This window comes from Ctenocephalides felis, unplaced genomic scaffold, assembly GCF_003426905.1.
Source record: "Ctenocephalides felis isolate EL2017-DRISC unplaced genomic scaffold, ASM342690v1 CF-g0.4_SCAFFOLD_01170, whole genome shotgun sequence".
NCBI lineage: Eukaryota > Metazoa > Arthropoda > Insecta > Siphonaptera > Pulicidae > Ctenocephalides > Ctenocephalides felis.
The window spans coordinates 15,409,635-15,424,381 of NW_020537324.1; the positions used below are offsets into that span (position 1 = coordinate 15,409,635).

At 31.0% G+C, this 14,747-nt stretch overlaps 1 protein-coding gene across 1 annotated transcript in view; it reads left to right on the top strand.

Annotated features, from left to right (window-relative positions):
- The first annotated feature begins 2,951 nt into the window (after window positions 1-2,951).
- Window positions 2,952-14,747, top strand: part of LOC113366899 (heterogeneous nuclear ribonucleoprotein C-like) — a 390,018-nt gene continuing 378,222 nt past the window's right edge. Inside the window, exon 1 of the mRNA XM_026608545.1 lies at window positions 2,952-3,152. The gene's annotated coding sequence lies outside the window, so the exon portion shown is untranslated. The remainder of the gene's footprint in view (window positions 3,153-14,747) is intronic.

The window sequence follows — 14,747 nt, forward strand, 5'->3', positions numbered from 1 at the left end:
TTCCTTAAAATCCTCGTGTCCTGTACTATTTTATATTATTATAGAATTATTTTATTTCTGATTGCTATTCAATTATTGTTACACAAACTTTTATTTTCATCTCGCATTAGTTGACTTTTCAAACTTGGTGATTCTATGTCCGGTCATGCTCCTTCAATTCCTCAAATTTTTACATCTTACTTAAGTCGTTCATTATCTACAATTTTCTTCACCCTACACATTTTACACTTTTTTTGTGTCTTTCACCTTTTTAGTAGGTAAAATATGATAGTATCATGATAGGTTCTCCACATCTGCAATTAGAATGTGATTTGGACATCATAATTATTAGATGCTTAAACAGGTAGAATAAGTAGATTATTCAGTTGTTTAGTTTATTTCAACTTTAAAAAGAACAAAAGTTGCAATACAAAAATCGATAAAAAAAAACAATTTTTATATCCAGTTTCTACAGAATTAAATTTTTAAAGTATATTGTAGTAACAGTTGAAATATTTTGTGGCAGTTTTTGCACTTTTTAGTAATTTAACATAGTGATATAATAGTATTTTTAATACATTTCTATATATTGTGAATAATGAGATGATATGCTCATATGTGAATGTTTGAGCGATTGACCGTTTATTGAACAGTAGTAGATATCATAAATTCATAATTTTCCTTTTCTTATTTATTTAACAATAAGAAAGCACAAAGAAATTATTCTTAAGCTATATTGGACATTTCTACAGCAAAGGGTTAGACAACCCTCACCCGTCTCTACTAGAGTTCCTGTAATATAAGGTTCATGTTGAAGGTAAAAAGTTTTCTTTAAGAAACGTAGCATTCTCTGAGGAGGTCTAAAAATTTTTTTTTCCTAGAATTTTGAGTGTTATCCAGTAGTAGTATACTTCACTTAATTTTCTAACTCAAAAGAATATAAAGATATCTGTCGCTATTGGATTTGGGTGATTTCCTAGATTTTGTTTGTATTTTTATGTTAAGCTAAATTGAATGTTTCTACAGTAAGTGTATATGTAAGAGAAAAAATGAGTAATTAATCTTAGAATTTTAGGCGTTATCCAGTAGTCATGCTTTTTTTCGAACATTTGAGAATGCAAGTTATTTGGCGCTACTGGATGGGTGATTTTCTAGATTTTGTTTGTGTTTTTCAGTATGTTTTTTTTGCAATATCTTGAACTGCTTTTATTTTTAGATCGTTATGAATTGTCGCATTTGCAAAGTACCTTTACAATTTTAGAATTTTTTTTTTTTTTTTTTTTTTTTATCTTACATAGCAAACTATACAATAAGTACATTCAGCTACTTTTATACTATTATAGACAAATTAATATGATGGCCTGTGAAGGATAGCTATCCTGTGATAGTACCTCATGTAATTATTGCATTAAATTATATATAAATTGATGTAATAATTCATTACAGCTTTTTATTTAAGTCGCTCAGGTGGTAAAGGATTTAGGAAAGACAAACCCCATTTCATGCACATATATGTATGTTTATTACAATAATAGAAACGTTTAATAAAAGTTAGTTAAATTATAATTTATAAAATGCACTTATCAAATCACTTTCTGTATGTAGCAATTTTTAACTTACTGTAGGGCAAGTTATAGTAACCGCAAAAAATCGAAAATGAAAATTTTTATATATCTTTACGTTTCAAAACCTTCTGAACATTTTGGCATACCTTAGAAAAAATGGATATATGTGTACAAATTTTCGTCGACGATTTCGGGAACACGGATCAACCGATTTGAATAATTCAAAATACATTCGATTCGTATTGATAAGGAGACGTGCGGATTAGTTTTTGGCGAAGGCAGGTCTAGCCGTTTCAAAGATACGGGGCAAAAAGTGCCGAAAACGGTAACTCAGTTTTTAAGAGAACGGAGCTTACGATTTGAATAATTCAAAAAACATTTTATTTGTATTGACTAAATGAAGAACTGTTCAAATTTTTAGAAAAGCAGGCCCAACGACTTTGGAGATATGGAGGAAAAAGTAAAAAAATGAGCCATTTGGTGGTCAAAAATGAATATCAGACATATGCACATCAAATTATCAGATATTTTATAGAGATTTTAACAATAAGTATAAATTTTGTTTACATTCCTATGGTTCCGTACAAATGTTTACGCGTTAGACTTCGCGTTTTTTCGTCTTCATGCAGTTAAAGCAGTATGATTGCTTTGAAAAAAAGTTCAGAATTTCCAAAATATTTCAAAATAAATGATTTAAAATAGAATGATTTAATATGGTTCGAAATTTTATTAAAAGTTTTAAATCATCGATCAACTTTTATTGATTATTATTATTGATTATTTTTAATTACTCGAATTTTGAATTGCGGTACGGGAAGTTCCAGCAATTTGCCTTAAGGCACGATGCCCTAATTGGCTTAAGACAGAATTCCACTTACAGCTAGTTTTAAATTTTTTTTGCCGGAACGCGTTCCGGCTCGAAAATGATTCGCCGGAAACGTTCCGGCGCGTTCCGGCTCGACAACACCACCGGTTGTAGACCATTTCAGTTTAAATAAGGACTAGATTGGTTTTAGAATTGAGTGTAAAATATTGGTTGGTTTTTATTTTGATTAATAAGTATGACTACGTCGCATATCTCCAGAGTTACTTTATTCATCCGGATGGGCTCGATATAAGTGGACCTAATAAAATTGAAGATGCCGAAGTATAATTTGAATTTCATTATTTGGCCCGTGTAAATCTTGAGGTTTGCCACACTAGTTTCCAATTGCTTGGCATTATTTAAGCAACGTTTGTATTGTTGACGTTTATCATAGACAATATTATTCTGCTGCGAGTACAATTCCATCCACACGACATCTGTTGCTTTTTCTGCTGCGCATGCGCACTACCTGTCCAATCCTGCTCCATCCGAATCCTATCGAAATGCTACGTTATTTAGGAGATCAGTCTTCAGTACGCTTCGCGTTATGTTAGAGGAAGGTCATCGTGCAGACTTTTCGAATTCCGGTACGTCGCCGCGTGTATAATTTCGCAAATAATCGTGTTTGTGTCGAACTATTTTAGTTATATTTCGAAGTGACTTTGTGGTTTCTTTTATTTTTGGGAAGTGAGATTTTGCTGAGCAGAACAATCGGAATCGATTTTGTAGACTTCTTCGAAAAGGTAAATTGTTTAATTTGATGACTTAACGAGACACGTTTGGGTATTGTTGTAATCTAATTACATATACCGCACGCGAGATAGTTGAGAGAATGAAAATATATGGTGGCGGAAGTGTTTTGATGCGATTGTGATATTAACACGTTAATTGCCACGATAATCTCAGAAATATTTGTACATGACCCATGGTAGATTTATTTACATTTAGTTGAAAATGTATCAAGAAAATATCAATCTGTCGAAGAAAATTTTTTTCGACAAAATTCCCGGAGAACACTATTTTTATTTTTATAACTATTTTTATGTCACACATATACGACTGACATGGCCCTATATTTTTTTCTTGATGTATTGAAAGAATTTATGTTTGATACGGCTCAGACACATATGACTGACATGGCAGTTAACGTGTTAAAACAAAATAAGAATATTTTTTATACTACCAACTTCTTTGCTACAGACACATATGACTGACATGGCAGTTAACGTGTTAAAACAAAATCAGAATATTTTTGTACTACCAACTGTTTACAAACAAATTCGTGTGCAGCTGCGAACTGGAAATAATAAATTTTATTAAATTTTGCACACATCAAATAATCTTTATAAACTCCTATCAAAATATGTTAGCTTAACACGTTCGCGGACAGTAAAAGTTTCAGCAAGGTACAAAAATTGAGTCATTTTATTTATAAATTAGCAGTGATATCCAAAATTTGATTAAACACTGTTTATAAGGGTAGTCAGATTTTCATATTTCAACCCTTAAAATATTAAGTATTACATTAAAAATTAGTTTAACACGTTTGCGGACACAAGTTTCATCAAGGTACCAAAAATGATAGTCTATTTTTATTATTAGTTGTGATATCCAAAATTTGATTAGACATCGTTTATTAGGGTAGTCAGATTTTTACATTTTAACCCTTAAATGCGATGAATACTATAGCATCCACGTCAAGTATTACGCTTCTATTTTGCGCAATATGCTTGTTCAAACTAATTAGTGACTAGGGGAAAAGATAATACGAAAATACCTTAAGTTAGTTAGTTATTTAATTAGTTCTTTGCTGGGCACACACATTACAAAACCGTAAGATTATATAAAATTAAATGCAACATAATTAACTTGAAAATTTGAATCCTGTACCATTTGTCTTTCTGCATCACAATGGAAATGAATGCTATCGCATTCACTGTTTACTGATTGACACTATGTGATCTATGTGAAATATACTTAATGAATAAAATAGCACAAAGAGGTAATTTAAACTATGAAGTGGATAAGAAAAAATAAATACATGTAGTTTGTGCGAACAATAACAATTCTCTAAAACATTTCAAGTTTCAAAGTTCAAGCCTAAATATTTAGCAGACGCTCAACATGAAGATTTATAAATCAAAAGTAATGATTTGCTAAATATATAGAATAAAAAGATATATAGCATATATATTCTATAAAGAATCTGGTAATAGTATATATACCAGTTGGCTTTCAAATAAAATAATTTCTGTATTATCATGACAGTGATCAATCAAATTGAATTATTTATATTATTCAATAATCAATTCAATATGCAGAATTTATTTTTTGATCGAATGCATCTCTTGTCATAAACATGAACTGCCACTTTCAGATCCATGAAAACGATTACACAATAATGTCAATAATTCGAAGCATATCACATTTTATAATTTCTTTTTAAAATTAATAGAAAGGATTTATTTTCTGCAATACAGTATATTATATTGGAAAAGTAATATAATATTTTTACATATGTACTGTGATTTTTATTATGGTTAGTGGCTAACCAAGAAAAACGGTTTATATTAACTTCAAAGGCAACATACACATTCTATAAAGTAATAATAAATGTATATATGAAAACGTGCTCATTTCTCTATTTTTTTTTATAAAAATCAAGGTAACTACAAAAATTATATTTACTTAATTAATTAACTACATAAATTATATTTTTTATTATATAGTAATTTTTACATCTGCCCTGAAATGGTACACAAGTAAAACTATGGCTTTAAAAATATAGAATATTCTGTTCATTTGTCAGGAATTTCGAAAAATTGGCATATGTTAGTAAATTTTTTTTTCAACCCTGCCCTAGTAGTGTTGTGGCAAGTGAGTTTAGATGATCTTCGAAGCAGCTTTTGTAATTGTTTGAATGCGTTTTTTTTCTCATTCTGTTCTTTATCTAATAACTAATTTGGCGATACTTTGCGATATTCAAACTTTTTTAGTAATTTATTTTGGCACCTCTGAATGTTTATCACGTTTGGTTTGGAATTGGATCCCCATGGTTGTATACCGTATGTCCCAATAGACTTAATAATATATTAATTCCTTTGATCTAATTTAATTTTACAAATTGCCTGACCCATTCCAATTAATACTTTATCAAGAACTATTAATTAATTTTTGTACTCCTACTATGGAATCAATACGGAGAATAAAATTCTGCAGAAAGCGTCGTGCTTGTTTTCATTTAACAAACTTATTATTACTCGAGTTTGCACATGGAATCACTAAATAATACACAGTCGCTTTTAAACACGCAATCTATATTCAGCGTTTATGTGCATCTATTATATTATTAACCAAATTATTCAGTCGAGATCTTAATATTATTAATATTAATTCGCGCTTGCATACGTGGAATAACTTATGGTTACATTATGGGAAATTTGGTACTTAAGTGCCTTGCCTCTAAACTAGCTAGCACATTTTATTAACTCAAAGATATTCTTTTTATTCTTGGACGTTTTATGCTTATATACTAAAATATTTACAAAAGCAAAATTTTACAAATTATGCAATTAATATAATTTTCTTAACAAAAGTGTAAAATTATTAGTAGTATCGCACACTGTGATTATTAGAATCTATTAATCATTTCTATATGATTTATAAACAACATAAACGCAGTCTATATTCACATAGCAATCAAATATTTTATTTTCGCATATGAATACCGTTAATAAAATAATTCAATTTTGATGTCATGATATTTAGTGGCACTAAATTTTCATTGTTTGTATAACGTTCATGCAAACTAAACGGACCAGTTTACAAACAATTCTATTTATTGAAATGTTATGGCATTGAAATAAAGTTCTCAAATTCACTAATATAACCAATGATGTATTTCTTCATTATGGTCGTATTGTTTACAAGATACGTATTTTTAAATCAAGATATGTATTTTTGAAATTACATAGTCTAATTATTGTACATTACATTAATAAAAGGTGAACCACTGGGATTTCCTTTTAAAATTCTGTGTTATTTATTTATCAAATTGATTACTCAATATCTATCTATATGGACAGATAGTAATTTATAAGAAAATAAAATTATCTAACATGATAAATAAAACTAAATATTTTTATAAATGAAATAGTTTGCATATTTAGTTGTATGTATTTGATATTACGTATCGCATTTCAATGAAATGTCGATATCTTTTCCTTTGGTTTAATGATATCACCACCTTGTATACATATCTTATGACAAAGATTAAATTAGTTTGAAGACCCGTAAGATCTATTTTTTTGTTTAATTGGATTTTTATTGGTTTCTATTCTATCAGAACTATATATGTTCTAAGAGTTAGAACCTTGAACCTAGCATTTTATTAAAATGCAACCCAGCGGTTGACCAATCCACATCTAAAAAGATTTTTAATTAGATTTTTTTATTTAATCCTGATGAAATATATTGCATCAATGTCCTGGAAAGACTTCGTATTTTTTGTCACATTTTACATATATAATCCAAAGTTATTTTCTGACATCATTGCTGCTTGATATCAAGCTATCAGAGGATACAAAATTTGCAACCAATAGTTGCTAAAAAACAATCTTCCCACGAAGTCACATAGTTAAAATGTAAGCTCGGGATTAGTTGGTACAAAATATTTATATTTGTTTAATTTAATTTGTTTTTATTTGAATTCTATGTTCAAGTTTATTTTTATTCTCATATCTTAACAGTAATCAGATCTTTACCTCCTATAAGTTGTTGGGCCGAAACTTCTCTTTACTTAGTGTTTTTAGATGGTGACCCAATGGTTAATCCATCCATATTTGATGACTTTATTATTGGAATTGATCTAATAGGGCTGACATTTTATTGGTGCAGTAATGCCGGATGAGCTCATTTTTCACTTGGAAACATATTGCTATCTATATTTCCAAGCTTTAGATTGAATATCGACTGGAAATCAATTTGTTTGATCTTGGATTAACCATCATACCCGGACGTCCAATCACAGGATTGGCATTTGATTCAGACTTTCCAAGTACTACCAACAATTTGCTGATAGGAAAGAAGCAGATATTGAAAAAACTTGGATTAACCAGCTCTTCAATGCTAAATTAGCTTGTTTATCATAATATTACAGCCATAAATGTGATAGAATATTGGGATTTGTATCTTTTCCTACGATCAATTTAACTTCAACATTAGCTTCATAGAAAAACTTTCCAACAAAAGTAAATCTTTACTACCATTTCCAAGTTCAGATTTCAACTATTCCCGCCAGTTAATAGTTCTTGATAATTACTTTTGCTTCTTGGCTAGTTTGTATAGTTTATAGTGGGCAGGTTGTGTTTAGAAATGGTCCTGTTCGTCTGTATTTGATTTACTCCCTTAGCTGCGTCGCGGCGCTATGAATATTTCACGGCGCGAAATGGAGCGCCCGGCCGTAAATAAATTAGACGCTCTCGCAAATAAAATGCACATCGGCCTGGAGTCCCGTGCATCGCGCTATCGTACTTATATATCTCCAAGTTTTTATATACTTTGTTATATTTTCAACGTCCCATAGAAAGAAAGTTTATACATCTAGCACATTCTATAATTCTGGAAGAATTATTTTGGTGTTTCGTTTGTTTTTGCTTCAATTACTGTTTGCCTGATTGCATTATTCTTAATAAGCTAAGGTGAATATGATTAGGAAAGAAATTTTTGACTGTTTGGTGTCACGTGATAAATATCACATATATGAATATCATATTTGTTAGAAGTTCATTGTCTTCTGCCGGCGTTGAATTTGAATAAGGTTATTAAATCTATCAGTTCATTGAATTGGCTTATTTTTTTGTCATTTTTTTATTCATTTCTCATAACCAATCTGAACCTTTGGTCCAATGAGATTATTTACTGTTGGGTACATGGCGTTTAGAAATTCCCCCAGTCAATTTATTAGATCCAGCGGACACTTTCTTTACAGTTTTCTGATGGTTACTTGTTTTTGTCATTTTAAGAATGAAAGTTAGATGAGAAAAAGCTACAGCATAAATAAAGATGATCTTAAATTACATGTTGACCAAGCTAAATTTAAAGAGTTTATTCTTTTAAGTCTTCTAGGGATGTTTGAAAAATGCAACTCCAGATGGTTGTCCTCAGTCTTGCCTTGTACTTAAATGCAAGTCTTCTGATTTCTTATGTTATTTTATATATATCGGTATCTTAGTGGATCAGCCAATTTAGGACAAATTTGGGCGCCTCCTACATTTTTTTTTAAAATTTATTGTCATCTTTGCAAAATGTTTGTTGGTTTGACTTGTGCTACCCCAAAGAAAAATGCCGTATGTCCATGTTGGTTTTAAAACCACTTTATAAACCAGTCTTTTTGAAAAGTAAAAATTTTGTACCGGCTCGTGATATCTTTTAAGTGGTTAAGCTGAGTGACAATAATACAAGTGTATTATGATTACCACAGAAGATCTATTAGCTATCTGGATAATGTTTAAATTCTAATAAGAAAACGTCCAGATAACGTTCATGATGAAAAATGAAAAACGATTCTTATAAATAATAAGTTTATATTTGTATATTATACGAATTACGCCTAATTACTTGCTTTCTTTAAAGACAATTTTTTAATTCATCAATTATTATAAAATCACATAATTTTATAATTACATATAGCATAAGTGCTTCATATGCAGATCATCAATTGCAATCCTATTTTTTGTCAGTATATGACTGTAAAATATGAAAGAACTTACAAAGAGTTGACGAAAATCATTTTTTCTCTGTAAAATGAGTGCGTGATCGTAGTATGTGGTCTACATTTTTTTGGGCACAACAAAGTCACTTTGTTATAACCAAGCTCAGTTTTTATTTGAAATGAAATTGTCAATGCTTTGAAGTTTTCCGATTCTTCAGCACATGTGATTGAATGTCATCCGATAAGCCAATTTTTTTAAATCTAAATTTTGAATTAAGAAAAAGTTAGGTCCCAAAGCTCCCATGATCCTTCATTATCCAAAGGATCCTATGATCCTTCATTATCCAAAGGATTCCAAGATTCTTTATTATCCAAAGGATTCCAAGATCCTTCCTTATCCAAAGGATTCCAAGATCCTTCCTTATCCAAAGGATCCCAAGATCCTTTATTATCCAAAGGATCCCAAGATCCTTTATTATCCAAAGGATCCCAAGATCCTTTATTATCCAAAGGATCCCAAGATCCTTTATTATCCAAAGGATCCCAAGATCCTTTATTATCCAAAGGATCCCAAGATCCTTTATTATCCAAAGGATCCCAAGATCCTTTATTATCCAGAGGATCCCAAGATCCTTTATTATCCAAAGGATCCCAAGATCCTTTATTATCCAAAGGATCCCAAGACCCTTTATTATCCAAAGGATCCCAAGACCCTTCATTTTCCAAAGAATCCCAAGATCCTTCATTTCCCGAAGGATCCCAATATTATGCATTTTCCAAAAGATTCCAAAATCCTTCATTTTCCAATCCGTTATCCATTTTATAATCGTTCTCTGAAGAATTCCAAATAATCTAAAGTAATTCCGACCCAGCAGGGCGTTTTACGAAATGACCATTGTCGAGCAGTTTGTCACTGGGTAAAGATTGATGCGAGGTAATAAGCAGGACGATTTTCATTATTCACTTCCTCTCCTATTGCAATAGATGCAAGTCACATTTCCTAAAACTATTTCTGAACTATGCATCAGCCATTTCTGCGACCACCACGCTACTGTTAAAGCTACAGAAATTGTGAACAGCTAAAACACTTTAGCAATTGCCACATAAAACCACTTTGCGCAATAGGTGAATGCAATTCGGTTCAGTTTCAGTGAATTAAGGGGGTAATACGACAGTTGTGCAATTAATACTTTCATCCTTGTATTAGGTATTTTCTAAAATTGTTTCATACCAAATTTTATAGCTTTGCGTTTTGAAGGTCCTTGGTTAATTGTGGTCGATAGACATTTTTCAAAGACATCTGGACAAGTAGGATACAAGTATACAGATTGGGTTTTCAAATAGTATTCAGTTTTAAAGAAAATTCAAATACATTATATTTATTTCAAATTTTTTATACATAAGATACTCATTTTTTTGTCACTTTTTATTGAAAAAATTATATTATTTCAATACAAAGTTCAAGAGTGAATTGATAAACTTTTATCTTTTGATCTGGTTCAAGTTTTGAATTCAATTTAACTGTATTTGATGAACAATGGGATTTACTATTTATAGAACTACTAAGGGGGCGTGCATTAATCATGTGATCGCTTTTTAAGGATTTTCGGATACCCCTCTCCCTTGGTGATACGTGGTGATATTTAAAATTATCGCCTTCTCACTCCAAACATCACGTGTATCTTTAGTTACGAGAAAAAAATGTTTTTTTCAATGTTTGCATTTTTATTAAAAATTGAGGCAAAAAATAAATACACCTGATATCTTTTTATACCCCTCCCTTACACATGATATTTTGTGATTTTTTGTCAACCCCCCTCCCCCTAAAAACTTCACGTGATTAATGCCCCCTCAACTTATGAATGAAAAATCTCTGTTACATGTAACCTAAATTTCATGTTTGTGCGTGTATGAATTTGCGTCATATAACTCTTTAATTTTTTTTTTTTTTTTTTAATATTTTTAACAGCAATCAGAACCTTACGTCCTATGAGCTGTTGGGCTGAAACTTCTCCTTACTTCGTATTTTTAGATGATAACCCAATGGTTAATCTATCCATATTTGATGATTTTTGTTATTAGAATTAATCTAATAGGGCTGACTTTTTATTGGTGCAGCAATGCCGGGCAAGGGCTATTTTTACTTGGAAACATATTGCTATCTATATTTCCAAGTGAAAATCGTTGTCACTGCTGCCTGACAACAGGCTGCTCGAAGTGGGTCTAACTCTTTACATGTGCAAATAATTGTTTTTTAAATATACGAAGATTGATTTCAATCTATCTGCTATAAAAAGGAACACTTATCACAACGCACTACATAAATCTGTTAACTTTAAAACAGGCTATTAAATCGAGGATCGATAACATCGATTACTTCCCGTAAACTAAATTCCGGTATGTAAACAGCAGGCATACGGCGCTTCAATATCCAATTTACAACGGAACAACATTTCAAGCGTCTGATATAATAAAAGAACCGTTAATAAGAGGTAGAAAAACGCGAGTACATCAAAAACGTAGAACATCGACAGGTAGTAGGCAGTAGGCACACACTTGAGAATTGCCCCCAGGCGGTTGGGGCGGTTGGGGCGGTTGTCAGTCGCCGTGGCCTGATCGAGAGGGCTTCAGATTTAACGCGATCGCGTTTCAAGTGAGGGCAGCACGCATTGTCTGTTGTTTGCCTATGTCGTTCGTTAAAATCCCAAAGAACTGACGGAATACCTACATTCCACCTGCCAAGAGCACATTTTGCGTAATTATGCTTATCGACAACCCAGCCTTTGCGAATAAGAAGAGTCTTGGTGATCGAAGTCGGATTTTTTCTTTGATTTATCTTGCCTTTAGGGGTTTTGAATTAAAAACGACAAAATCTTCTTGAAGCATTTTCGGATTCAGGAAGGAGTACAAGTAATGTAATTATCCAAAATTATAAAATCAATTGTAATATAATACAAAGAAAAATGATTTAAGTTGCATTCACATAGTTCAAAGAATTTCATCGATCATCGTGTATTTGATGCTGTAGTATAAAATAATTAGTAAATTAATAAACTGGCGGCTAGTAATTTTATAGGAATTATATACATACATTAAGGGGTACAACTAGTGTGAAATTTTCAAAAAATCGAATTTTTAATTTTTCCATATTTCGATAGGCTATACATTTAAAAATAACATACCAAAATTTTAAATCAAAATCTTAAATTGTTTTTGAGTCATAGCCATTTAAAGAGTATATATATAGTATATAGTATAACGATCATTTAATCTTTAAACGCGTTTTTCCCGAAACAGCATATTCCGAATTTGCTGCAGCGATTACTCAAAAACAAATGATCCGATCACTATCGAATTATTTTTGCATGTTTTATATATAGTTCTCCGTAAAATGAACTATCGATTTTTTGATCGAATCAAAAATCGAATTTTGGCAGTCCAAAAACGACCAAAATTTTGGGTAAAATTCCACTTTTTTTTTTTTAAAAACGCCGTCATTTTATCAATTTTTGATTTTTTTTCTTCATAGTAGTTCATTTTACAGACAATATTATCTAGTTTAACGAGATTTTTTTTTTTAAATTTAATCCACGTAGAAGGCCGGAATCACTGCAGCAGTGAAGGGCCTTTTTTTTTGTCGCGCCGTTGGAGATAGACGATAACTTAAAAAATATTTATTTTTTTCCTTCAAAAATTTTACTATGTATTCTTAAAACATGTATAAATATATTCCTGAAATATTGAAATGATTGATAAAGTAGTTTTTTTAATATAAATTCCCCAAAATCACTTTTTTTAAAGGTGGTTACACTAGTTGTGTCCCAGCAAATTCCAAAACAATAATTGTCTTATATTAAATTTTTCAAGTCTTCAATTCTTTTATGCTTTCAAAGTACATATAAGATCATCGATTACCAATACTACAATTATTTTATAAACGGAGCAATGCCTAAAACCATTATTTAGATTTAATGATGGATAAACTTACAAATGGAAAATAATTAATTGAATGCATCATCTGATTCGATCAATGCAGCTTGGTCGAATAAAAAAAATCACATTGAATTAATTCGATTTTTTAAAATCTTTTTCTGTAGGTTATTTCTAAACTTTAGGTGCTACCGAAGCAATAAAAGTCACGAAATAGGCGTCTTTAGTAACATTTTGTGAATGATTTATACGAAACTATAATAAATACTTTAAGTATCACTTAATAATAAAAAAATAATATAAAATTTTTATCGTGCCTATATATTTATCGTGCTGGCATATATATTGCTTGATTCATTAGTGTAATTCATATCCCGCGAATTGGATCTGGGCCATTGTTTACGTAGCGCCAACTATACTACATATTAAACGCCGTCGGACAATCAGTTTATACAAACTGTCTTGTCTAATTTAATCAGTTGCGTGATCGATGGATAAACTGCTACGAATGTATTAACTATATAATTTCTTCAGAGTGAGATCGATTTTTATTATGTAATTATTTGATATGTAAAATGCTATTATTATTACTCGCTTTAGAAAGAAAAATACATACAAACGGCTGCATATTGGGTCTTCCGTGGTTCAGTGGTAAAAGTTCTTGCAACTAAAGAGAATCTCGTTGAATCCCCATCCTGGACAAGTTTCTCGCCCTAACTATGTATTATACAAGGGCTTTTTTTAAACTTGTTTTCTTCCACAAAAACTAAGAATTTAATAAATTTTTGAAAAACTTTGGGCTAATAATTATTAATTCATTTTAATTTATGTCGAAGACTTTATTCATGGTCGAAATCTCTTTCACCTCTATGAAATTTATTCCTGGTATTGACTAATAGTTCACCATTCCGAGGTCTTCCCGTGTTTGCGTTTATTACTTCATTCGATCCAACCAGGTTAACGATTTCAACGCGGTGTTTGTTACCTTGTCAATTATTATAAATTGTTATCGATCATGGCAAGGTAGGACGATATTGCTCAAAGTCGATTCTCATTCCTTCCGGCTTAGGTCTTTTTGTTTGTACAAGAGGCAGTGGTAATGGACTTATGATCCTGTGCGTAGTTTTTGTGAAAAAATTGTGGATGTGACTTCCAAACACATCATTTATTTTAAAATAGTAAGAATAAATCTTTTACCTTTGAGGGTTTGAAAATATTTATCCAAGCTGTTACAAATATTTTTCTCGGTTATATACCACAATCTATAGGTTATTGACTTCCAAATTGCCAAAACTTTTTTATAATAAACTAGCAAACCCGACGAACTCCGTTTCGCCACCAGATGGTTTAGTGAGAAAGATCGAGAAATTTTTTGTTTGTTTTAAATTTGAAAAAGAAAAAATTGATTTTATTGCACAACAGTTATGAATTTATTTCGATTACAAAAATGAAGTGTTTTTTAGTTGAACTTCTCTAAGTAAATGAAAGCGTCTCCGCAAATTATCCGTTTCATTGAAGTGCTCTTTGGTAAACCACATTTTTTGTTTTTTGGCCTGACGTTAACACAAACAAAGCGCATGGTTTTCCAACTCGTGAGCGCGAACTCTGGAGTTAAATCGTCAGGAAGGAAAAACCGACTTATTTTTATATGTATGTAGATTTCAAATTTGCCTTAAGGCACGATGCCATACACCAG